Source organism: Pseudorca crassidens, chromosome 3, assembly GCF_039906515.1.
Source record: "Pseudorca crassidens isolate mPseCra1 chromosome 3, mPseCra1.hap1, whole genome shotgun sequence".
NCBI lineage: Eukaryota > Metazoa > Chordata > Mammalia > Artiodactyla > Delphinidae > Pseudorca > Pseudorca crassidens.
The window spans coordinates 13505934-13530724 of NC_090298.1; the positions used below are offsets into that span (position 1 = coordinate 13505934).

A 24791-nucleotide genomic window follows, 5' to 3' on the forward strand; every position below is an offset into this window, starting at 1 on the left:
TAAAATAAATCAGAAAATTGAGGAAAAAGGAATGAACAAGAGATAGGAAAAATAGAAAATGAATATCAAGGTGATAGATTTAATCACAATCCTATCAATTATCCCATTATTTGCACATGATCCAAACATTCCAATTACAAGGGAAAGATTTTTAGGTAGATTTAAAAAATACTATCCATATATCTAAAGACACAGACGGGCCAAAATTAAAAGGATAAAAAATGTATATCATGAAAACCCTAATAAAAAATTCTGGAGATGTTTTATTAGTATCAAAGTAAGTTTAAGAACAAGAAATATGATCAGGGACAAAGAGAGAGATTTTGTAGTAAAAAAAGGATCACTATATCAAGAGGACATAATAACCTTAAATGTAAATGGACTTTATAACAGAGCTTCAAAATGCATGAAACAAAAACTAATAGAAGTAAAAGGAAAAATTTGAAAAATCCAAAGTTATAGTTGCAGCCTTCAACATTCTTCTTGATAATTAATAGAAAGTAGGCAGAAAATGAATATGTATGTATATGACTTTAACTTACCCTAGTTGAGGTTTATAAAACATACCACCAGAAATAAAAGTAGAATACACACTATTTTTATGTAGCCACAAAACATTCACAAAGATGGGCCATATTCTGGGCCATAAAAAAAAGCTCATCAAATTTAGAAGGATTGTAATCATGCTAAACATGTTCTTTCGCCATAATGACTAGAAATCAACAGCTAATGGATATGTGGAAAATGTCAAAATATTTGGAAATTGAAAAACACACTTCTAGATAATTCATTGGTCAAAAAAACAATGAAACGAGTGATTAGAAAACTAGTGATTAGAAAAAATTATGAATTGACAGAAAATGAAAACATAACTCATCAAAATTTACAGTTACTTTGAGGGAAATATACAGAATTGAAAACAAAGAAGTTCTTAAGCCAGTGTTCTTATATCTCACTTTAAAGAAACCAGGAAAAGAAAAGTCATTAAACTCAAAGTAACGACAGGGAAATAATAGAGATTTGGGCAGAAATCAATGAAATAGAAAGCAGAATATAGTAGAGAAAATCAATGGAATCTAAACCTGGTCCTGTGACAAACATCAATAAAATGCATAAAATTCTAGCCAGATTGATCCAAAAATAGGGGGAAAAGAGCTAAATTACCAATATCAGAAATAAAAGAAGGACATCACCACAGATGCTACAGACACTGCAAGACTCATAAGGGAATATTACCAACAAGTCTATAAACCAATAAATATGACAATTTTAACAAAATGGACACATCCTTTAAAAGACACAAACTACTAAAGGTCACCCAAGGAGAAATAAGCTGAATAGCCTCACCATAGTAAAAACCTTCCGGCAGAGAAACACTCCCAGAGTAGATGGCTTCACTAGCGAATTCTAGCAAACGTTTAAGGAACAAAAGTGAGTCTGCATAAATTCTTCCAGAAAATAGAAGAGGAAGCTATACTTTCCAGCTCACTTTATGAAGCAAGCTTTACACTAGCATCACAATCAGCCAAACAGTTATAAGAGATGAAAACAATAGACAAATATTCAGATGAGCATACATGCAAAAATCCTTAACAAAACATAAAAAAGTTAGTCAAGGAATAGATACATATTTACGTAACTATAAGCTATAACTAAGTGGACTTTACCCCCAAATTGCAAGATTGGTTTAACATTGAAAAATTCTCTTAATAGATGCAGAAAAATTACTGAAAAAAAAATCAGCATCTATTCATGATAAAAACATTTCAGTAACCTAAGAATAGACTTGATCATCTCGATAAAGGACAGCTTTCATCAGTATAGTTGTGAGAGACTGCATGTTTTCCTCTTATAACTGAGAACAAGGCAATTGCTCACCCCTCCTATTCAACTTCATATTAGAGGTTCTGTTCAGTGAAATGAGGCAAGAAAAAGAAATAAAAGACATACAAATTGGAAAACTGAAATAAAACTGTACTTATTCACAGACAACACGACCATCTCTGTAGCAAATTCTATGGAATCTAAAATAGCAAACTAGAGCTAATAAATAAATTTAGGAAACTCATAGAATCCAAAATCAATATACAAAAAATAATTGTATTTCTATACACTAGGAAACAAACAACAAGCAACTGAAATTTTTTAAAATGTCACTCTCAAGAGAATTAAAACTATGAAGTAGTCAGCTATAAGTCTAACAAAATTTATGCAAGACTATGTGCTGAAAACAATAAAACATTTCTGAGAGAACTTAAATAAGACTAAAAATACATGGAGAGATATACCATGTTCCTGGCTCAGAAGACTGTCATTAAGATTTCAATTTTCCCCAGATTGAACCACATTTTCAATATAATCCCAGATAAAATCCCCACAGACTTTTTGCTGACATTTAAAATACTCTTTCGTGGACAAGGAAACTCTTATCTTTATGGAAATTCACAGAACCTAGAATTGCCAGAACAATTTTGATAAAGAAGAAGAAAGTTGGAGGGTTTGTACAACCTGAATTCAAGCCTTATTATAAACTACAGTAATGAAAGCAGTGTCGTACTGGTGTAAGATAGATACCTAGTTCAATGGAACAGAATATATATGATGTATTTAATTGATTTTTGACAAAACTGCCAAGGTAATCCAACAAGGATAATCTTTTCAACAAATGATACTGGAAACATCAGCTATCTATATCTTAAAAACGTCAAATCTTAACACATACCATGTATTTTATTTCAAATGAATCATGGACCTAAAGGTAGGAGTCAAAACTATTAAAATTCCATAAGGAAACCTAAGAGAAAGTTTAGAGACTCAAATTAGGTAAAGATTTTTAAGTAGGACAAAACAGTACAAACTGCAAAAGAAAAAAATTTAATTGGACTTTGTTAAAATTAAAAACATTTGTTCTCCAAAAACTCTGTAAACAAAATGAAGTCGAGTCACAGATTCGGATAAAATATTTGCAAAGCATTTATCTGGACTTGTAATCGAGATATATAAAAAAGTCTTATAACCCAATTAAAAAGGGAAAAAAGATTTGAATACACTTAAAATTAATATAAGCAAACAGTAAGGAGTAAATAAGCACATAAAGAGGTCCTCAACATCATTAGTGTTAGGAGGACGTCCATTAAAACCACAATGAGGTACTAATACAGACCCACTAGGTTAGCTAAAACCAAAAGGAGTAACAGCTAAAATTGAAAGGAATTAGTGTGTTGGTGAGGATGTGGAACAGGTGGAATCTTACACATGCACGATGCAAACGACTACATGCTGTACGATTCCATTTGCATGGAACCCTAAAAAGGCAAAACCATAGGAACAGAGAGCAGATCAGTGGTTGACAGGGTTCAGGGATACGGGGAGGAAAGTGACATTAAAGGGCAAGATGGGACTTGATGGGGTGAAGGAAATATTCTATATCATAACCATGATAGTGGTTAATGGCTGTATTCATTGATCAAAACTCTTCAAGTAATATTCCTAAAATTAGTGAATATTTTGTATGTAAATGGTACTTCAATAAAGCTGATTCTTTTCAAAGCAAACGGATGGAAAAAATATCCCAAGTGAACACTAATCCAAAGATAGTTGAAGTGACTGTATTAATATCAGATTTCCAAACAAGGAATATTATTAGCAATAAAGAGGCACATTTCATAATATTAAAGGATTCATTCATCAAGAGAACATCTTAAGGTTTACTTGACTGCCTACCCGGTTATTTTTATGGCTGTTAAAATAGATCTTCCTGGCACAAGTTTACTTCCCTTCAGAAAGAGAGACTCTAAAATGACTTTTTTGTTGTTGATTTAGTGTGGCTTGGAGTAGGGGAGAATTTCTTTCTTCAAATAGTGTGCCTGAATGTTTTCAGCCAATTTCTCAAGGTCTACAGTAATTACATTGGCTGGCTTTGTTCATCTGCTAGATACATTATTAATTGCCTTTCATTCAGAAGTCTGAAACTTACTGGCTTCACTGACAGATTTCCCATGTTACTCAGTAAAAAAGTAACTCAATCTGTCAGAAAACTTCTTTCACTTTGCCACAGATTGTAATATTTAGAAAGATTAACAAACTTGAATCACCACGATTGACTCAAATGATGGCCAAAACTAAGCTGAGTTTCCAAAAATGATAGTTCAATCTTAGAGCTTCCCCCCTTCAAAATTTTTCAACCTGATGATCAGAGAATCCGCAGCAACTCTGCCTGCTTTTCCACCACGCCATCACTCCCCAAAATGAATCCTCATGCTGTTACCACCATCGTGGTATCACTTGTCTCCACTTTCGCTTACGGCGTTCCCTACGTTTCTCCCACTTTCCCTCAGTTCTAGTCTATTTCCCTCCCTGCTGCCCTGTCCATGTTCTTTCCAAGCTTCAACCACAGCATCTGGACCCCCCTCTTCTTGCCCAGGTCATGATAACATGGCACCATGGATTTGTAACTCACCTTTGCTGCATGAGGTTTGTAAAACATACTTTCTTTAAAAAGCTGAGTCTGACTTTCATGAAATGAGTGTAATTCAGATGTCCACTGAGGCCACGCAGTCTCTTGAAGTGGAGGAAATGCAATCTGGCTGTAACCCACACGTGGTGGGAAGTCCAAAGCCTCCCTAAATTTGTTACTTCCCGGAGGGCTCATGCTCTCCTGGTCACTTCTGGCTCCTACCGAACTCTTGTTCTCACCTCCCAGAATTTCTCTCATTTCTCTGCTCCATACTGGCTGAAGTGTGGAATGTTACTAATTTTCTGTGAGCCCCCTCACTCCAATAAAAACACTCACACCTAGCATTTAAATATGTAGCAGATCCTGCAAATGGAAAACTTTCGTATTATCCTCTTACTCCAAATTCCCCTCACATTTTCCTCTTCTCTTCATTTCCCTAGATCCCAACATTTAAAGGACTCCAGGAAACTCTTCTCCCTTCATTCTACTAAGCAAACTAGTGCAGCTCATGGGCCCCTAATTAGCTCATGTCCTGCGTATCTAGACAGGAGGTATCTAATGCGACCTAAAGAGAACTATAGATCGCCCTAAGGCAGAATTCCATGATAGATGCTACTTCCTTGTCTTTTCCTACTTCGGGCACAAGATCCAAGGTTCTAGTAGATGAGCACAGTTAACCTGATCCAGTCATCCTTACAGAATAATACCCAGAGGAGGCTTTATACATTAGGATGTTATGAAATTGACTAAAGATTTCAGACTGGCATTTTGCTGACCTTTGTGAATAGAGCTCAGAGCTCATGAACTGAGAATATGAAATGAAAAATACTGGCCCTTGTTGACCTTTGAAGATTGTGTGGCTACTTGTAGTCCTTACATGATGAATAATTGGACCCTGCTTTAGAATGAAAACTGGTTACAGAAGGGTGACATTAAAGGTTGTAGTGAGGTTCCTGATATCAGCATCAGTTTCCTCATGTGAAAGATGAAAGGATAATAGCTCTGGTCTAGTTTCCATTTTCTTCTGGGTGATTCAGGTTCTTTTTGTCCTTCAAAGTATGGCTTTCATGGAGAGGTCCTTTTCTTAATTTGGGTTCTTACTTGCTACTAATCAGAGATATTTCCTAGTCTTCTCATTTTAACCTCAGAAGGAGGGGCTGCAGCCATCTGTTTCTCTGCTCTTTTTGTGTACCTCTAATCTCTGTTAGATTCATCCTCTTTGTGAGACCAGTGTTCCCTGAGCCCTGCAATGACTCTGTGTGTGTGTGTGTGTGTGTGTGTGTGTGTGTGTGTGTGTGTGTGTTGGGATGGTGCACTGGCAGAAAGAACCTCTTTCTACTAGGAGTCTGGACTTGAAAATGATGTCCCAATTGTGCATCCCCATGACAGTTCTTTGTATTATATTGTTTTTAAAAAGAGCACCAGAAGGTGATATCTATTCAGCCACTTTATCCTAACCCTAGATAATCAGGTGTTGGAACATGAAGCAGGATAGATGTGGCTGCCACTTAGCATTCCTGGTTTGTGCATGAGCCAACAGGGCCATGAGACTAGAGCGTAACATTCATTATTTATGTGAGGATCTTATTATCATTGTTATCAGTATTAATAGTAGTATCTGTATTAATACTGATTTGGTTTTGACAAATCTGCTATTTATCTTAAAGTAATACATTTTTAATAGAATAAACGCTTTATATTATTGGAAAAGGCTGCATTTACATAATGCCAAACATAATTTTTCCAAACTGCATAGTTAAGATAATAATTTATTACAATTGATATCATGTAGGTTTTGCTTAAATCTTGCCCCCTCAAAATTATTAGTTACTTTATTGAAAAGAAACAGATCAACAGGTTGCTTTACTGGTGTATATTTTCAGCCTGAGAAAATGTTATCTTGAGTCATGACGGCAGAAGGATCCTAGCTCCAGGGTTCTAATGTGTATCCACCCTAAGGATCCAGACACACATGGGCTTTCTGATATATTTTGTAACATATCAAAACATAGGATATCGAAACATCAGAGGGCTGATGTGAGCAGGACCTCTCTGCACAACAGCCTCCAGGAGAGAGAGTCATCCTTGGGAAAGATTGAGTAAAGGAGTATGAAATTTGTTCCTAACAATTGATTAGGGAACGCGACCTTCAGTTCAGTGGGTGTGGAGGCTGGGAAGAGGAACCTGGGAAGCCCGTGCCTAGGAAGCAGGGCTACATGGCCCAAGTCCAAAGCCAGCCTCACCAACAAGGGCGGAGAAGTCCCTTCCCAGGGCCTCCACAGGCATCTGCACAGACTATGCACCTTATGGTAGGCTGAATAATGTCCCTGCCAAATATGCCTATATCCAGATGCCCTGTTTTGTGAGTATGTCACCTTACATGGTAAAAGGGACTTTGTGAAAGTCGTTAAACTTGGTGTGATTATCCCGGATTATCTGGTTGAGGCCAATGGAATCACAAAGGTCATTTTAAGAGGGAAGCAGGAAGATCAGAGTCAGAATAAGAAGGAGCAAGGAAGAAAGCAGAGGACAGAGAGAAGATGCTACGATGCTGGCTTTGAAGATGAAGGAAGCAGCCACGAGTCAATGATTCAGGCAGCTCCTAGAAGCTGGAGAAGACGAGGAGACAGATTTTCCCCTAGAGCCTTCAAAGGAGCACGGGCTCGCTGACACCTTGATTTCAGCCTCGTGAAAATGATTTTGGACTTCTGACCTACAGAACTGTAAGAAAATAAATTAGTATTGTTTGATCCACTAAATTGTGGTACTGTTATACAGCGATACAAACAAATCCACGTGTCATGCCCCCAGGGGCCACCATCCACATGCACGCTGATCTGAATGCTGCTTCTGGGAACTAGGCAGCATGGTTGTCTCTCTAGCCACATGGCAGAGGAAAGGGCAAGGAAAACGTTGTGCTGAGTGACTCAAGGACTCGAGTTGTATGCTCTTGGGAGTCACATCCTCCTTCCATCTATTATTTTACTCTCCACCCTCCTGAGGCCCTTGTTCCCACCTGGGCAATCAGGAAACAGGTGTTGGGTCCTTCCTGGGTACCACCACCCCATCTTCCCAACCTCTACACACACTGACCCAGATGGAGGTAAAGCTGTTGTTTTATTGAAGAGCCAGGAGAGACACTCATTTCCTCTGAGGATGGGAAGTGTCTCACAGTGGGTCTGCAGAGAGTTTCAAGGGAACTCTCTCTTCCTCTCAATGTCCCTCTATCCCTTTGGTCCTCTTTTCTTTCTACATTTCCACTTCAAACCCATTGTCCCCTTCAATCTGATGACCCAACCCACTTCCTCAAAAACGCCACTAGACCTACCTGCAAAGGAGCCCTGGTCCGCTGCCCCAGCGTGGGATTTGCAAACGCTAACCCTTCAGGTGGTAGCTGGATGCTTTCCTTGGACTGGTTCTTTATCTCTCCAAGAGAATCCAGCACAGGCTCTGGACCCCAAAACGGAAGTGAAAGCAGATGCTCTGTATCCACTTTGGTGTCACAGAATGAGGCCAGTTGGCTCCCAAATGACTTCCCAGCAAACATACCTCGGCCCACATTTGTTTTTTCCCTAAGAAGCCCTCAGTCTGAAATCATGTGGGGCAAGGTCTTTTCCCAGACAGCACTTGGACCCCGTTTCTCAGGTAAGTATCACAAAAGTGTGCTGGGCCAAGGAGTCAGGAGCTCTTTGCCATGGCTGCTTTCACTATCAAGAGGCCTGGTTAGCAGAGAATAATCCAGACACAGCTATCCGGGATACGTGGCACCATCTCCATAGGCTGCTTCTGATTCCCAAACTTCTCTCTGGCTAGAAGGCAGGGGGTGTCTCGGTAAGTGACCCAGAGAAGAAGCAGCAGAGCATAGTGAATAACAATTGGTAGGCTTGGACTTCCCTGGTGGCGCAGTGGTTAAGAATCTGCCTGACAGTGCAGGGGGCACGGGTTTGAGCCCTGGTCCGGGAGGATCCCACATGCCGCGGAGCAACTAAGCCCGTGAGCCACAACTACTGAGCCCAGGTACCACAACTACTGAAGCCCACGAGCCTAGAGCCCGTGCTCCACAACAAGAGACGCCACTGCGATGAGAAGCCCGCGCACTGCAATGAAGAGTAGCCCCCGCTTGCTGCAACTAGAGAAAGCCCGTGCACAGTAATGAAGACACAATGCAGTCAAAAATAAATAAATACATAAATTTAAAAAAAAAAAAAGAATTGGTAGGCTTCACGTGGAGCTAGAAGAATGAGAATATGTGCTTGTATGAAATGCCCCCAGATAATCACTTTCTGAACTAGTTGGGAAGAATTTAAGGGAGGCTAAATTTCTTGCAATCCTGTGGGCAAGGCCTGAGTCAGAAAAATACTTCTCGATGCTGTTATTTCAAAACTGTTTTTCCTCCAGGCTGCTATATTCTCGAGAAACATATGTTAAATATGTTATTTTCACAAAGACCTAGTAAATCTAATTGTTTGCAATTTGCTTCTTTCTTATTTTGCCCCATTTTTATTCATTGTAACAACATATTGTAATAACAATAAAAGAAGTTAAAAATGAGGGAAATTACCCAGAAATCTGCCTACGAAAGCAATTCTTTTATATTTTCTGTGTTTCCTCCCAGGAATTATCTATATGCTGGCAAAACAGTTCTATGCTACTTCCCAGAATGGAAGATCTAGAGAAAGATAGAGCTCTGCTTCTACAAAGTTGTGAGACATTGGCCACATCACTTAAAATCTTGGGTATCAGTTTTTCATATTTAAAATGAAAAAACTGGACTAGTGGATTTTTTCATGGATCCTTCTAGTTTTAAAATTATTCGTATTTCAATCCTTGCAACAGAATGAGTCTACTTTGAAGCATCATGTTTGGGGAGCTGGACATTTTTAAAAGCTGAGAGGATGGTACTGGCAAGTAAAAATGGCAATTAGCAGCACCACAAACAATAGACAGGAGCAGAAACTGAAACTTGAGAGTAACCTTTCAATAAACATACTTTAAAATAACTGCTTGTTTGTTCTAATTCTAGAATTCCCCAAATTTGTTTGCAAGACAAAGTTTTTCTAACTGTAACTTAGCCTTTTGTCCTGAAGGCAGGCTAGAGATAAGTATAGCTCCAACAAGAGTGCAGTATAGGGGCAATGGCTACTTTGGTCATTAACCACAGAAATATTATATTAACATCATTAAAAATCAACAAATGATGCTCCTCCTTTTACCATTTGTGGTTGCATGCTGTGCAACTTGGAATGGTGCTTGTCTTAGTCAATTTGGGCTGCTTTAACAAAAATATAGACTGGGTGGCTTAAACAACAAACATTTATTTCTCACAGTTCTGGAGGCTGGAAAGTCCAAGATCAAGGTGCTGGCAGATCCAGCGTCTGGTAAAAGCCTCTTCCTAGTTTTCAGAAAGCCTTCTCCCGGTGTACCCCCCATGGCAGAGAGCAGAGAGAGAAAGCCAGCTCTCAAGTCTCTTCTTACAAGGGCACTAATCCCATTCATGAGGGTTCCACCCTCACAACCTAAGTACCTCCCAAAGGCACCAACTCTCTTAATATCCTCACATTGGGAGTTAGGATTTCAATATATGAATCGGGGCAGTACACAAATATTCAGTAATTAGCAGAGCTGGACCAAAGTAGCTGTTGTCTCTATACTGGCCTGTTGTTGAAGACACACTTATCTTTAGTCTGCTTTTGCTACTACTTTGAACCAAGATATTCTGGCAGTAAGCATGAGATCTTATTTTTAAAAGATGAAAATAACAGTTGGTAGAAATCTTCAAGTGCTTTTTCAAGCCACAGAGTATTTCCTCTACCCAGCAATTTAAGGAGAACGTATGCTTAGATACATGGATCACAGACATATTCTAGAGCACAGCTTCCGTCAGTAAACCTGGTCTTAAATTTCATGTGCTTCATGACTTTCTACACTGGAGCAGAAAGCATGGAAGATACCGAACCAGGTTATTATTCTGTAATTCTGACCATTTGTGAGTTACATTATACACAGGTATTACACATCAGAACCATGCCTTCGCTTGGCACGGTGCAGTGAAAATGCAGATTAAATCTTGGTTACCAAAGAATTGTGCAAAGCAAGGACGCAGCTCATGTGCACATGTTTTAGATAACATGGCACCATACATAGTGAGAATTGCCTGTACTACAATCCGGACACTTTATTGCATCCTTATGAACTTGCGGTATATACACAAGATTTACCAACATTATTAGTCACGGTTCTGTTCAGAGATCTAAAATCAGCAAATAGGACTAACAACGTGGTGAGGGTCATCTTAGCTTTATTGCCAAGCCGTGCTATCTATCTTAACAGATGAGTTTTGTCAATTTCTTGGATGTTATAGTGCCTGTGATGCTTGTGATGAAACACTTTGGGACTGAGTAAATTTGATGATGATAATAAAACAAGAAAATTTATTATACTCTAAATGGCGACTAAACTAGAATTAAAATGCCAACTTGGAGCACTGTGCTAAGAAGCATTCTGAGGTCCCATGTGGATCCCATGGGGAAGTGTATGTAACTGAGAGGCTATATAGTCTATCGACAGTGGGAAACATATGTCACATATTTGCCATTCTTGTATAAGGAAGACTATATTACATATTATATTAACGTTAAATCAGCTTCTAACATAAATGCTGTTTATAAAACACAGATAGAAGGACTTCCCTGGTGGTCCAGTGGTTGAGACCCTGCGCTTCCACTGCAGGGGGCGGGGATTTGATCCCTGTTCGGGGAACTAAGATCCCACATGCCACGCGGCACGGCCAAAAAATAAAAAATTTAAAGAAAAACACAGGTAGAGAGTTCTGGTGGGGTTCACACTATATTCATGTGTCTTCAGGTATAGCAAACCCTGCTCAGGCTGCAGAGACCGAGAAAAGTATCTTGTACGCATTGACGGAGGATCACAAATAAACTCCAATTGCATTCAGCCCAGGAACTCTTAAAGTAGTTGTAATATGGCAATGACCTTTCAAAATAGGTTCTATGATCTTTTTCTCATAAGACTCTTTGCCAAGACCAGTGCGTACTTTTCTCAGATGCATCAGAAGCTGACATCAGTCACCTTGACTGATATCTGATTTCAGCTGCAGATGCAATGGATGGTTTAAATTTAGAATCACCTCATGCTGACAGTTCTTTACCTCAGGCATGTTCAGGGCATCTTTTCTCCTCCGGGAGCCTGGTTATCTTTTCTTTGGGGCATCATTTCTTCTCTGACTCTGCAGGGACCTGCTCAGCCAGCTGGCACACACACGTGAAAAGCAGAGGTAAAGTCCCTGAGGGAAATTCCTCAACCAACAGGGGACAGGAGCCAGCTGGTAAATGGGTGTGATGAGCAAACAGTTATTTGAGTTACTGCCTGGGCATTTTACAGTATGACAACCCTGCTCACACCCAGAGTCTGGACATTTAGATAAGGACCTGAGCAGGATCCCTGCCCCAAGTTCCTGCTTTGCTTTTGCTGAGACACCTTTTCCAGCCCATGAACACTGAGTGAGTGACCTCTGTCCCAGCCACCTTATGAGTAGCAGGCGCTTGCTTGCTACCCTGCTCTCTATCTCCTGCTCCCTCCTGACCTAGAATAGAGGACTGCCCTTCCCCAAGCTCATTGCCCCATTCCTGGGATCTGTAAGCAATAAATCCTGTGACTTGACTTCTTTTGTGTGAATGTACTAAAACTCTGTCTTTAATCAAAATGACCCTGGGGTTTTCCCTTCCTCAAAGTGGGAGTACAGATGCTGAGGGACCTACTTGCTGACCCGGTGTGTGGGTGGCTTGAGCCTCCTCATTCATCAGGTCAACATCTGCATATGCTTAATTTAATACACCAGCAATGGACCCCCAACACAATGGGCATGCTGCCCCTCCTTCAGGTGGGCAATTCCAAGATGTATTTTATACGTATATCTTGAATTACCAGTGGAATTGAACCTCCACTGCCTGTAGTGATAACCTTGATAATGTACCACTTTGTCAAGTTTTTCTCCTTCTCTGTGTCACTCTCTTCCCCTGCTCTCTCATGATTCCCAGGATTTCCTTCCAAATAAACTATCGCATATAAGTCCTCGTATCAGGCTCTGCTGTACGGGAACTAATGTTAAGACAATACTCTTTGAAATTGCAAGGACCATACAGTTAATGATGCTGAAAGTTGCATGATAAATGGATAGTCCTAGGCCTTAGTTTATGAAGAATATTCTAGATTCCATCAATGGAAATAGTGTACGATCCTATTAAGAAGGAAGAGAGCCATAGCTTGGGTCAAAATGGCACACCAACTGCCTGTCCATGCCTACTTGCCATTCCCACCCCAAATTAGCAATGACACAAAAGAGATTATTTATAACAGTGCTAGAAAACAAGGAAATGCCATCAAAGGATCAAAATTTTGGAGGAATCCTCGATTAACAGAAGGTAGACAAGTTTGATAGCACAACGGCCAACGGCACATGCAGACAGGACTTCTGCAGAAGGTAGAGCCACTTTCACAGAAGCTCTAGCCCAGAGGTAATGGGCACAGGGAGTAGGAAGAGGACCTGTAGCAACTGCTTGGGTGATTGCTTTGGTAAACCACAGGAACAGCTAAGAATGTTCGTGTTTCTCCACCAATTGCTAACTTATATCTAGTGACACATAGACACAGCAGGGCTCTTTATTTCCAACCTAGGACAGTGAGTGTGGGCACTAGATCTAGAGAAGCAGAGAAGTGCCCAATATGTCTGAGGATACCTGTGAGTAGAGGGGGGGCCAGCACCAGACAATAAGGTACTGGCATTCCCTAGAAGAATAAGATTCTGCTCCTTCCATAACAAATGCTAGCAGCAGTTCCCAAGCAAATTCACAGTTAGGGGCACAGAGAATCTCAACTATAAAGCACATAACCAAGAATTACCAAATATTTCAGTATATCAATATGATCAGTCATCAAATTCAGCAAAGAAAAGAACTAACACCCAAGGAAGCAGAGTTATTAGCAAATAGAAGAGGACATGGAAGAAATATAATCATATGATAATTTAGCATCTGATAAAAGTGCTAGGCAATTTGTGACAAATAGATGGAATACTCAGTAAAGAGGAAAACATTATTTGACTTGCTTCTTCATTATTTACAACAGAAATAAATTTCATGTGAAATAATAGTAATAGGAGAAAACATGGCTGAATGTTTTTCCAGTTTTGGCATGAGAAAGACCTTTCTAAGAATGACAAAGATCTTACAAGCAATGAAGAAAAGTATTAAATAACTGTATTGCAATAAAACTAAAAACAAAGTGAAAAAGTGGAAAAATTTGCAACCTACCTGGCAGAAAAAGAGCTAATCACTTTACACTATAAAGAGCTCTTACAAATCAATGAGAAATTACCAATAATCCAACAGACAAATAAGCAAAGGCTATGTCATTAATTAATTTAATTAATAGAAAAAATCCAAATGACTTACAAATGTATGAAAAGATCATCCATAAAATTTAAAGCTCTCACTCATAATTACAGAAAAGCAAAATAAACAATGACACCATCTCTAACAATCAAATTTATAAAGATCAGAAAGTTTATAATACACAGTTTTGTTAAGGTTACAAGGAAATAGGCAAATTCTTAGTACAAGCTTTTGGAGGGCAATTTGGTAATCTTTGTCAATGTTTTAAATGTGTATACGTTTAGACTTGGCAATTATACTTCTAGAAATTCATCCTACAACTTATATTCACAAGATGAGTGTAAAAACAGATGTGTAGAAATGTTTACTACAGCATTGTTTGTAATGGCAAAAAACAGTCTAAATATTTATCAATAGGATAGTGAATGATTCATGCTGATCTATATGGTGAATTATGAGAAAGTGTAGTTTAAAAAGATAATTCTGTATATATGAATATGAAGTTAACCCCCAAATTTTATGTGAAATAATGAAAAGAAATAACAAAAATAGGCATAATTCAGAAGTACATACAGTATGTCAACTTTTTTGTTTACAAATTTTTACATACCCACAGAAAAATGTATGCTTTTATATGCATAGAAAATTTCTGGAATTATATACCCACAAAAAAGAAACTGTTGACCACAGGCCTCTGCTGGTCCTAGATAAGAGGAAGACAATTTTCATTATTTGCTCATTGAAGCTATGTTTTTTTTTTTTTTTTGCTCTTACCATGAGCATAAATCAGTTTTTCAATAAAAATTTAAAAAAATAAGGTGTCATTATTAAACTGAGAAAGATAGGACAGGATAAATCAGGAGCAGGTTGCTATGTAAATAATCTGTTAGAGATCTCGGAGATGGAAAATTATGGTCATTGAAATAAAAAAATAACTAAGAAGATGGAGCTGACTAAAAATACAGATTAGTTAATAAAGACTGAATTCAGAAGCTAAAACCTCAAGTTGTGAGTGTTCACAGAATATAGTGTTAAATAGCACAGAAATAGAAGAAATAAAAGAAAAAAATAAGAAATCTAGAAAATAGATCCAGAAATTCCATTATCTGTCTAATAGGAGTTCTGGTTAAAAAAGAAAAAAAAGAATAAATGCAAATGGAGAGGAAGAATTACTCAAATTAATAGAAGAATATTTTCCATGAGTTTTCAGATGGAAAGAACCATTTGACTGTCTAAGAGTTTGAATGAAATAACATCCACACCTAAACACACTATAGTAATTTGAAAGCCCAAAATAATGGGGGGAAAAAAAATAAGAGCTTCCAAAAAGGGGGGAAATGTTTAACCTCTGAAGGAGCTGTAATTAAGTCACAGAAAGATTTAGGAATACCCACAAAACTTCAGCATGACACTACAGGTGTTCACTCAATAAAGATGTGTCAAAAACATAACATAGGGCTTCCCTGGTGGCGCAGTGGTTGAGAGTCTGCCTGCCGATGCAGGGGACACGGGTTCGTGCCCCGGTCCGGGAAGATCCCACATGCTGTGGAGCGGCTGGGCCCGTGAGCCACAGCTGCTGAGTCTGTGTGTCCAGAGCCTGTGCTCTGCAACGGGAGAGGCCACAACATTGAGAGGCCCGCATACCGCAAAAAAAAAAAAACAAAAAAAACAAAAAAACCCCATAACATAAATGCTCAAAACAACAACAAAAACAAAAATACCTTCAAACTACCCTAGATTTTCCATATGCTGTTGTTTTCCCCACAAAGATGATCATTCCTGAGCCTCTTCAGACCTGCTAGAAAGCCAGACTGTGGCACTGGATTTGTCTAGTTGGTGGTACTATTTGGACTGTCAAATAGTATTGACTTCCAAGCAGGGGAACGCTCCTGTAAAAAAATTTCTTGTTTCTTAATCACTGACTCTTCATGACGTTAGAGTAACGTTTAGCCGTACAATATCAAATAGCTATGAGAATGGTAGAATGCCATAGAGCTGTATCAATATATTACCAGCTTTGAGTGATCCCATCAATGAACCGACCTCACACAAAGTACGAAGATAACCATAGGAATAAAAATCTTTCAAATTTTCCTCTACATCTGGATTTTTTAGTACTGATCATAATATTCTTTGGAAACCATTTTATTAGAGTAGAAACACACCTTAATTATGTCACTATGTAGGCCATGCTACTTCCTTTTTCTCATTTCTTAGGTTTGCATGTTTTTTTTCCCCAAAGACTGGGAAAACAATACTAAACATTAACACAATCCATGTTTGTCTTGGGAACATATGAAAAGTTTTGGTCAAGACACTGTATTGAATGTACATGTACATCATGGGGGCTGGGGGGCGGATTTCTTGACTGTGAACGGCTACTGTTGTGTACTGGTCTCAGCCTTTCAAGAACTAATTTTGTGGCTGGACCAGCCCCTTGAGATTCTTATGACTGCAAGATGCCCTTAACAATAACCACTAAGAAACTTTGACAAAAAGGTTTACTACCCACAGGTTCTGGAAATTACTTGGCATGTCTGGGGCCATGCATTGAATTCACGGGTGGGCAAGGGAAAGAGAGGGAGAGAGAGGGACAGAGAGTGAGTGGGGCCTGGGGTCTGCTTTTATTGGGGTCCAGGGTCCAGGGTGAAGGCCTAGGGTTTCTAGGGCTCATTCTTTATTGGTGATTTTAAACTATAAGAGTGGGAATTTAAAGCACAGGAAGAGAAGAAAGCAAATGGCCCCAACAGTCAGTTATCAAAATCAACCGAGGTCTCTCAAACAAAGAATGGTGTGAGGGGGCAGCCAAGCTCTTTACCTAGTAAAGTAGCTGGCAATGTGTTTATTTGAGATAGCCACATTTGAAGTGGATGCCTAAGTAGTCAAAGCTTAAGTTAGGCACTTGCATTACAAAAAGAAAAGCCAACTGTCAGGGCTTGCACTATAGCTACTCACAATAGCTCAAATAACCACAGCTCCATCTCAAGTCTTGATGACCACGTCTCTCTGCCAATTCTGTATAACTCAGGGATTGTGTCACCCTATCTGTTCTGAATATGTTCACCAACTCCATGAGCTAGGTTTGAGGAATTTTCTGACAAGGACCTTAGGTGATATATCACTCACTATCTTATTTCATTACCCTTAGGTCGTTAAGTGCCCTACAGCTGGTGATGAGCAAATCAAATTTCTTTCCTTTGCTCAATATAATTCTTTGTATAATAACAGAAGTCAGTTGTGCTGAAACAGTGTCTCAAGATGTGGCTTGACTGTCTTCACGTATACTTTTGGTATAAATGATGTGTATATTTTGTCCACTGAATCTCATTTTAAACAGTTTTATCGAGATGTAATTCACATACCATACATTCACTCATCTGAAGTGTACAATTGAATGGTTTTTAGTATATTCACAGACATGTGCAAGAATCACCAGAGTCACTTTTAAAACATTTTTATTACCTGAAAAAGACACCTTTTTTCTGTCACTCCCCTATCACCCCATCACTTCTCCCAGCCCTGGGCAACTACTTTCTCTATACTGTTGTCCCTCAGTATCCACAGGGAATTGGTTCCAGGACCCCTGCAGAAACCAAAATCCATAGACACTCAAGTCTCATATTAAAATGGCATACCAGGGCTTCCCTGGTGGTGTAGTGGTTGAGAGTCCGCCTGCCGATGCAGGGGACACGGGTTCGTGCCCCGGTCTGGGAAGATCCCACATGCCGCGGAGCGGCTAGGCCCGTGAGCCGTGGCCGCTGAGCCTGCGCGTCCGGAGCCTGTGCTCCGCAACGAGAGAGGCCACAACAGTGAGAGGCGCGCGTAAAAGGCATACCATTTGCATATAACCTATGCACATCCTCCCATATGTTTAAATCATCTCTAGATTACTTATAATACCTAATACAATGAAAATGCTATGTAAATGATTGGCAACTCATGGCATATTCAAGTTTTGCTTTTTGGAACTCCCCGAAAATATTTTTGTTTGTTTGAATATTTTCAATCCAAGATTGATTGAATCCACAGATGTGGAACCCATGGTATGGAGGTCCAACTGTGTACAGATTTCCCTGTCCTGGACATTTTGTATGAATGAAGTCATATGTGGTCTTTTGTGACTGGCTTCTTTCACTTAGCTTAATCTGTTCAAGTTTCTTCCATGTTATAACATGAACCAGTACTTCATTCCTTATTATGGCTCAATAATATTCCAGTGTATGGATATACCATATTTTATCTATGTCTGTTGAGATTTAGATTGTTTCCACCTTTTGGCTATTGTGAATAATGCTGCTCTAAGTATTTCTGTACAAGATTTTGTGTGGGCATACATTATCATTTCTCTTGGATATATACCTAAGGAGGGGAATTGGTGGGTCATCTAGTTTAAACTTTTGAGCAACTGCCAGACTTTTTCCCAAGGTGATGGCGCCATTTTATGCTCCTGCCAACAACGTATGGGGGTTCTGATTTTTCCACATCATCGCCAATAGTTGTTGCTGTCTGCCTTTTTTATCTTGCCACTCTAGAATATGTGAAGTTGCATCTCATGTGTGATTCTGATTTGCATTTTCCTTGTGACTAATGATGTCAAGCATCTTATGTGGTTATTGGTCATGTGTGTATTTTCCTTGGAGAAATGTCTATTTAGATCTTTTGCCTATTTTTAAATTGGGAGGTCTTTTCATTATTAAGTTTTAAGTGTTCTTTACATATCCTGTATACAAGTCCTTTATCAAAGATATGATTTGTAAATAATTTCTTTCATTCTGTGGATTGTTGTTTCACTTTCTGATGATGTCTTCTGAAACACAAAGGTTTTTAATTTTGATGAAGTCCAATTTATCTCTTTTTTCTTTTGTTGCTTGTGCTTTTGGTATCATATCCAGGAATCCTCCAAGAATCCAAGAATGGTCAAATCCAACATCATGAAGATTTATCCATTTCTTCTAAAAGATTTATAGTTTTAGTTCTTAAAGTTAAATCTTTGATACATTTTGAGTTTTTAATATGGTGTGAGGTAGGGGCACAACTTTACTCTTCTGCATGTGACTATTCAGTTGATCCAGTGCCATTTGTTGAAAAGATTACTCTTTCCCAATTGGATGGTCTTGGCATTCTTGTTGAAAATCGGTTCACCATAGATAGGTGGGCTCGTTTCTGAAATCTCAGTTCCATTAATCTACATGTACATCCTGGTGCGAGTACCACACCATCTTCATTACCATTGCTTTAGTATAAGTTTTGAAATTGGGAAGTGTGGGTCCTCCTACTTCATTCTTCTTTTTAAAGCTTGTTTTGTGTATCTCATTTTGACCCAATGGTTGGTCTGCTTAAAACCAAAGCACCGGAAAGAGGTAGATTTTTGTAACTCTGCATGCAGATGTGCCAGGGCAATGCCATGTGTGTGTGTGTGTGTGTGTGTGTGTGTGTGTGTGTGTATGTATCTTAATGTAAGCATGGAGTGACATCTCACCACTTTTGCTATATAATTGGTTGGAAGCAAGTAACAGGTCCCTCCCACATTCAAGGGGAGCAGGTCTTCCAGAGCTTGAACATGAAACTGCCCTGGGGTCTGTCTGAGAAAACATCAGTGCATTTTTTCACATCTACTTAAATGTAAATAGCAGCAAATTGCCCTTTGCCAAATTATCTCTAAATTAAAAACTTTGATGATTTCAGTAAATATCTGGTAACACTAATTAAAATCAGGTGGGTAGTAAGTGTAGCGCAAACACTTCATTCTGACAAAGTACTTGCAAGCATAAACATAAATATGTGTGCACAGAGACACACACACAAATACATACCAAATTCCACCACCAGTACTATGAATCATCATGGCCCAAAGAGTTTAGCAAACAGAATACTTCTTTATGCTGAAAAAGTATATTGAAGGCCAAAAATTATCCGAATAATTTATTCCAACATTTTCTCAAATCCTCCATCAGTTTTTCCAATTAAAATTCTTTTTGCCAAAATATCTAGATATCTGGGTCAATCATACATTTCACCTTGTATAAAACTACCTTTATTTGCCATTGTTGATGTCACACTTGAGTCCCATATATGGGCTGTCCAAGTACGTAATAGGGAAGTTTTACCTTACATTAAAAATGTAACAGAAAATAGTTGTCATGGTAAGTATTGCAGATCTAAATGTTTTGCACCCCCTTTTCTGTTGGTTGGAGTGTTTTACACTTCTTCCCTTTACTAAAATAGCGGAAACATCTGCATCTCCTTCCTCAATCAGAACAATACTTTATGAGTCCCAGATTTACAAACAGTATCAGTTACATGCAGTAAACCTTATTCTTGGTCTTATTAATTACTTTCCATCAACTGATCCCTCAGGCATTTTGGTTACAAAAGCATGCTGACAATCAACAGTAACAGGGTTTAAGTTAGTTATTTGACAAGTAGGTCCCTTTGCAAAGAGTTTCTTGTTAATTATTTAAAGAATCAGTGCCATGGGGAGACTTTGCTTGTTCTCTTATAAGTCATATTCATTCATCTATAGCTGTTTTTCTCCTTTCCTCTCTCTAATTCTCTACAGAATATTTAGAAGTCTGAGATATAGACATTCTAAGGTAAGTTAAGTGGTTTTAATCTGTTATATAGCAAATCACCCTAAGTCTTAAACCAGACTCTGATCTTAAAGACTCATGTCATTCCATGTACAATTCTCTGACATTAGGTAAAAAAAGAAATGTAAACGATAAGCGTATCACATACAATATATTTTAACAGACCTCTTCGATTGTATTCTGCTTGCATCTCAGTTTCTGGGAAAGATGATGATTGATGAATCATTAAATGCATATGATCTGAAGTTCACGTGGGAAAAAGGTAAATTGGGAAACCTTTTATTCAGAGGTTGTGGGCAAATGATGTGTGAAATTGTTGACAAATTGCCTTCATTAGGCTTTTGAAGTGGACACTTTTTTTTCATAAATTTGGCTTCCTTTCAAATATGACTATGCAGAGTTTCAAGACATTCACTGTCAAGTTACAATCTGCAACAATATTTGTCCTTGAAAACCTTTATTCTTGAGCGAAGCGGCAGAAAGTTTAAAGTAGGGTTCTCCTTGACAGTACTTACGTGGATAATACTCAATTTCTGAGCAAAACATGGATTTCAATGTTCTCCTATTATCCCGCAGATGAACAAAGGGAATAGGAGTGAAGTAGAAAGACCTTTTTTTTGTCAACTATTGACCTCTCAATAACAAAGCCTTTTGACTAGGGGTCCCCTATTGACCCTTGAAATTATAGTAATTCCATTATAGTTGTCTCTTTTCAGCTCAGTGCCATGCAGTATAGAAGATAAGACTGTGGTTTTATAGTCTAACTGTTGGGGGTTTAAATCCCAGTTCTGCTACTTTCTAGGGGTGGGACTCCAAGCAACCAGCTAGTTTCTCTGTGCCTCAATATCCTCATCTGTAATTGAAAATAATAAAATCTACTTAATAGGACTGGGCTAAAAATGAAAATTCAATGTGAGAACATACATAAAGAACTCGTCCTTTACCTTACACACAATAGACTATTGAGAAATGATAACATGTATCATTACACATTTGGAGAATCAGCACAAATTTCAGTCTGAACTTTGAATTTGAAGAACAAACATTTATCCAGGTTTCTGTAAATGTCTGTATTTATCTATAAGTCCATTATTTGGGGAATGCGTTTTTGGTTCCTATATGGCCTACCCAACATTTAGGCCTTCTTTCCTCTGGGGATCTTTTTAGCAGAGGATAGATAATTTTGATAACATATTTTTTTCATTCAATGATTCCTGCTTCTTAAAAGGCTTTCCTGCATATCATGTCTTTTCTTCCTCACACAATTCTGCAGTGTGTGAATAGCCAGACAGGTAATCAGTGCTCTGAGATAGGCATTGGACAAATGAATTCATTACAGACCTTTGTTTTTCCGGATGAAGTAATCAAATCACTGAGAGGCAAAGTAACTTGGCCAATGGTACACCCAGCCAAATCAGAGCAAAGACTAAGATCCAGAAATCCTGCCACCCAGTCTCCAACTGTCTAAAAGTCTTTAAACATCAATAAATATAAACTGGTGTAGGTCTTATACAAGTGGGTTTATCTGATAGAGCCTGTCCTTCCTAATAGTTTATAATCTGAAAAACATAGAACTTTGACTCAGCTCTTTAAGGAATCTGGTATCATTTTCCAAATTTGGCTGCATTTTCCAGTCTTCAGTTTTGCCAATGAATATCCTGTAATATGAGATGTGGGCTAGATGTAGTCTGAATCAGCAAGTGAAATATCAATTTGTTTTTAATCCATGGTAAGGAAGAGTTGTTTGGTAAATTCCTGTCCATTTCTCATTGTGTTAATCTACGCTCAGTTCATTTCTCCTTTTGTGTGGTATTCAGCAAGGATCTTATTTTGGAGCTGATGTTTCAAGATTGAATTCAGAGTTTGAACTCTACTGTTTGGCTTTTGGTGTGTTCTTCAGTGATAAAACTTGCTGTATTTCAGTTGGAGGAGAGCAGTCGTGATTGGGAAGTTAGTAACATCCAGCTTCAAGAAAGTCACTATTTGACCAACGTGGCTATGGTGATCCCATCAACTCTTCTAAATTCAGACATCTGAATGTTAAAGTGGACTGTGAAGTCCAGACCTACATGTCCCCTCGGCTTGAGAGTCAAGGTCCAGAGAGGATTCCAAAGATACAAACCCACCCTTAGGGGTTGTGTTTCTCCTCTGGGCTACCTACCACCTGGAGGATTTCAGAGTATTGGTTCAGAAGAAAGATGGAACTGTGGTGATTTATGAGGGGCCAATAATCTCTAAGCAGTCTAGATGAGAAGAAGATCTACTCCAGTGATGGCTAGAGTTAGAAGCAGAGTCTCTCAAAATGCCTAACTCTCGATTCATATTCTAGGGAAGCTGAAGAGTATAAAGTCATTTCTATGGACCTGCATGTCCTCTACTGTCTCATGATCCTCTTGGGAGACTTGCGGCTGGAGTGACTCACAACGTAACAGTTAGGTTGGAGGAATTGGGAATTGTCACACTCACACACACAAATAACTATACCAGAACCAGCTGCTTAAAATTGCAAAAAGTATTGAAAAGCACACTATTCCCTGCATCGAGTATTGGCTGTTACTGTCCCAGCCCCATTAACTGCTTTGCTTACTTTGCAGAAGGCACTCTGTGGCTCTGGACCTCAGTTTCTTAGCATTTACATTCTGTGATCATTGCTCCCTCCTCTTCTTCCACAAATCATCCTATAAGTGAAGGAAAAGAGTAAGAGCTATTTTCAGAATTTATTTCAATATTAAAGGAATGACTAGTGTCATTAAAACATATGACAGAAATATAATTAATACAAGCTAGAAATGTGAGCTTTCTTTGGGTGCTCCAAATCAGACAAGATTAGCATGTGATGAGCTTTTCTCTTTGATTACATAATGTATATGATAGGATGAACCTATATAAAAATTGAAAATATTTTTAAATGGATTCTACAAAACCAAAATGTTTTTTCTATTTGGGGCTTGATTTAAAATATTTAAAATATCTAAAATCAGTTTCAGTCCTGTACAACTTTAACACAGATCAAGTGTTTTAAAATATTTATGATAAAGAAAATGTTTCCATCTGGGCAGGGAATTTATTACTGGAATATCATACCAATTTGAATTGAAGCCACTGTGAGATTAATTTCTTCTCTGCTGCTGGAATATAAATGTGTTCTGACAGCTGCTTTCTGTAACTGAAGTGTACTTATTTGCATGCAGCATCTTCTACTTAATGAAATCATAAATATCGGAGGAATTTTGAATGGTTTAAGCAACAAACAAAGATTGATTATCAACGCAAATGCCAACTAGGGGTTTACTATAAGTAACAAAGTATTGGCCAGTGGCTGTTTTGAAATCAACACCGGTTACTTAGAGCTTTCAGAGAGACAATCATGAATTTCAGAAGAACTTGCTGACGTTAAAAAAAAAAAGAAAAGAATTACTCAAAGGGAAAAGATGGCCTTAATCAAACACATGTTTTTCAGATTTATTAATGATTAACACACCAGACACTCTCTTTTGGATTATATTGCCCTTTCACTATGGCTAAGAGCTGAAGAGATGGACATTATTACAGAAATAACATGTCGTGAAAGATATGACACTATGTAGGCATTTATGTAATATAATTGGAGTCTGAGTAGGTACAGTTAGAGGCTATAATTTAGGCATTGATGATGATAAAAGAGAAGGATTTCAAAGTAAGAAGCCGAATTTGTCGTGCTTTGTTCGGGGATAGTTCCATCTAATTGAGAGGCTATCGACTCAAGCAGAAGATCTGAAAGTCAGTATAGCTTTAATATAAGTAAAAGGACCAACTGCCCTCTAGAAGCAAATAAAGGTGAACAAGCACCATTAAAATTGAGACTAATTGAGAATAAAAATGGTTTATAAACAAAATGATGCCAGATAAAATTCTCACTCTAAGTCTCAAAAATCCTATTTTCTTATTTTCCCCTTTTAAGAAGAACTTTACAACTAGCTGAATATGCTTTTGCCTAGAGAGCCTTCTATTCTAAGTACATCAGCTGCTGCCAGAAGGCATCTAAGGCAGCGCTGGAGAGAGAATACAGTCATGAAATCCAAGGTCTAGATGTCTATATCTCTCTGCTAATAGTGACTGTTGAGCCAAAAGGAACATCCTGGAAAGAAAAGAAAGGAGGAAGTATGGAAGAAGGGAAGGAACTGCAGGGGATTCTTTCTCTATGTGTATTTAAGCTGCAAAAAGAGTTACACTCAACTAACTGTAAAAGTCTATACTCCCTAAAAACGACCAAGCCGTTCTCAGATAAAAGCTAATTATCCACGGCACGTAGTTACAGTGCTACCCTCTACAGCAAAATCTCTAATTCTACACTTC

General features: G+C 38.4%; 1 long non-coding RNA gene across 7 annotated transcripts in view; it reads right to left on the minus strand.

Moving 5' to 3' along the window:
- The window catches only part of LOC137221149 (uncharacterized), a 62657-nt gene that overhangs the window by 24786 nt on the left and 13080 nt on the right, over positions 1-24791 (minus strand). For 6 of the 7 annotated variants that reach the window (XR_010941902.1, XR_010941897.1, XR_010941898.1 and 3 more), the window contains one exon: positions 19680-23134. This is a non-coding gene — a long non-coding RNA (uncharacterized lncRNA). The remainder of the gene's footprint in view (positions 1-19679; positions 23135-24791) is intronic. The other variant, XR_010941901.1, reaches the window with a different exon arrangement.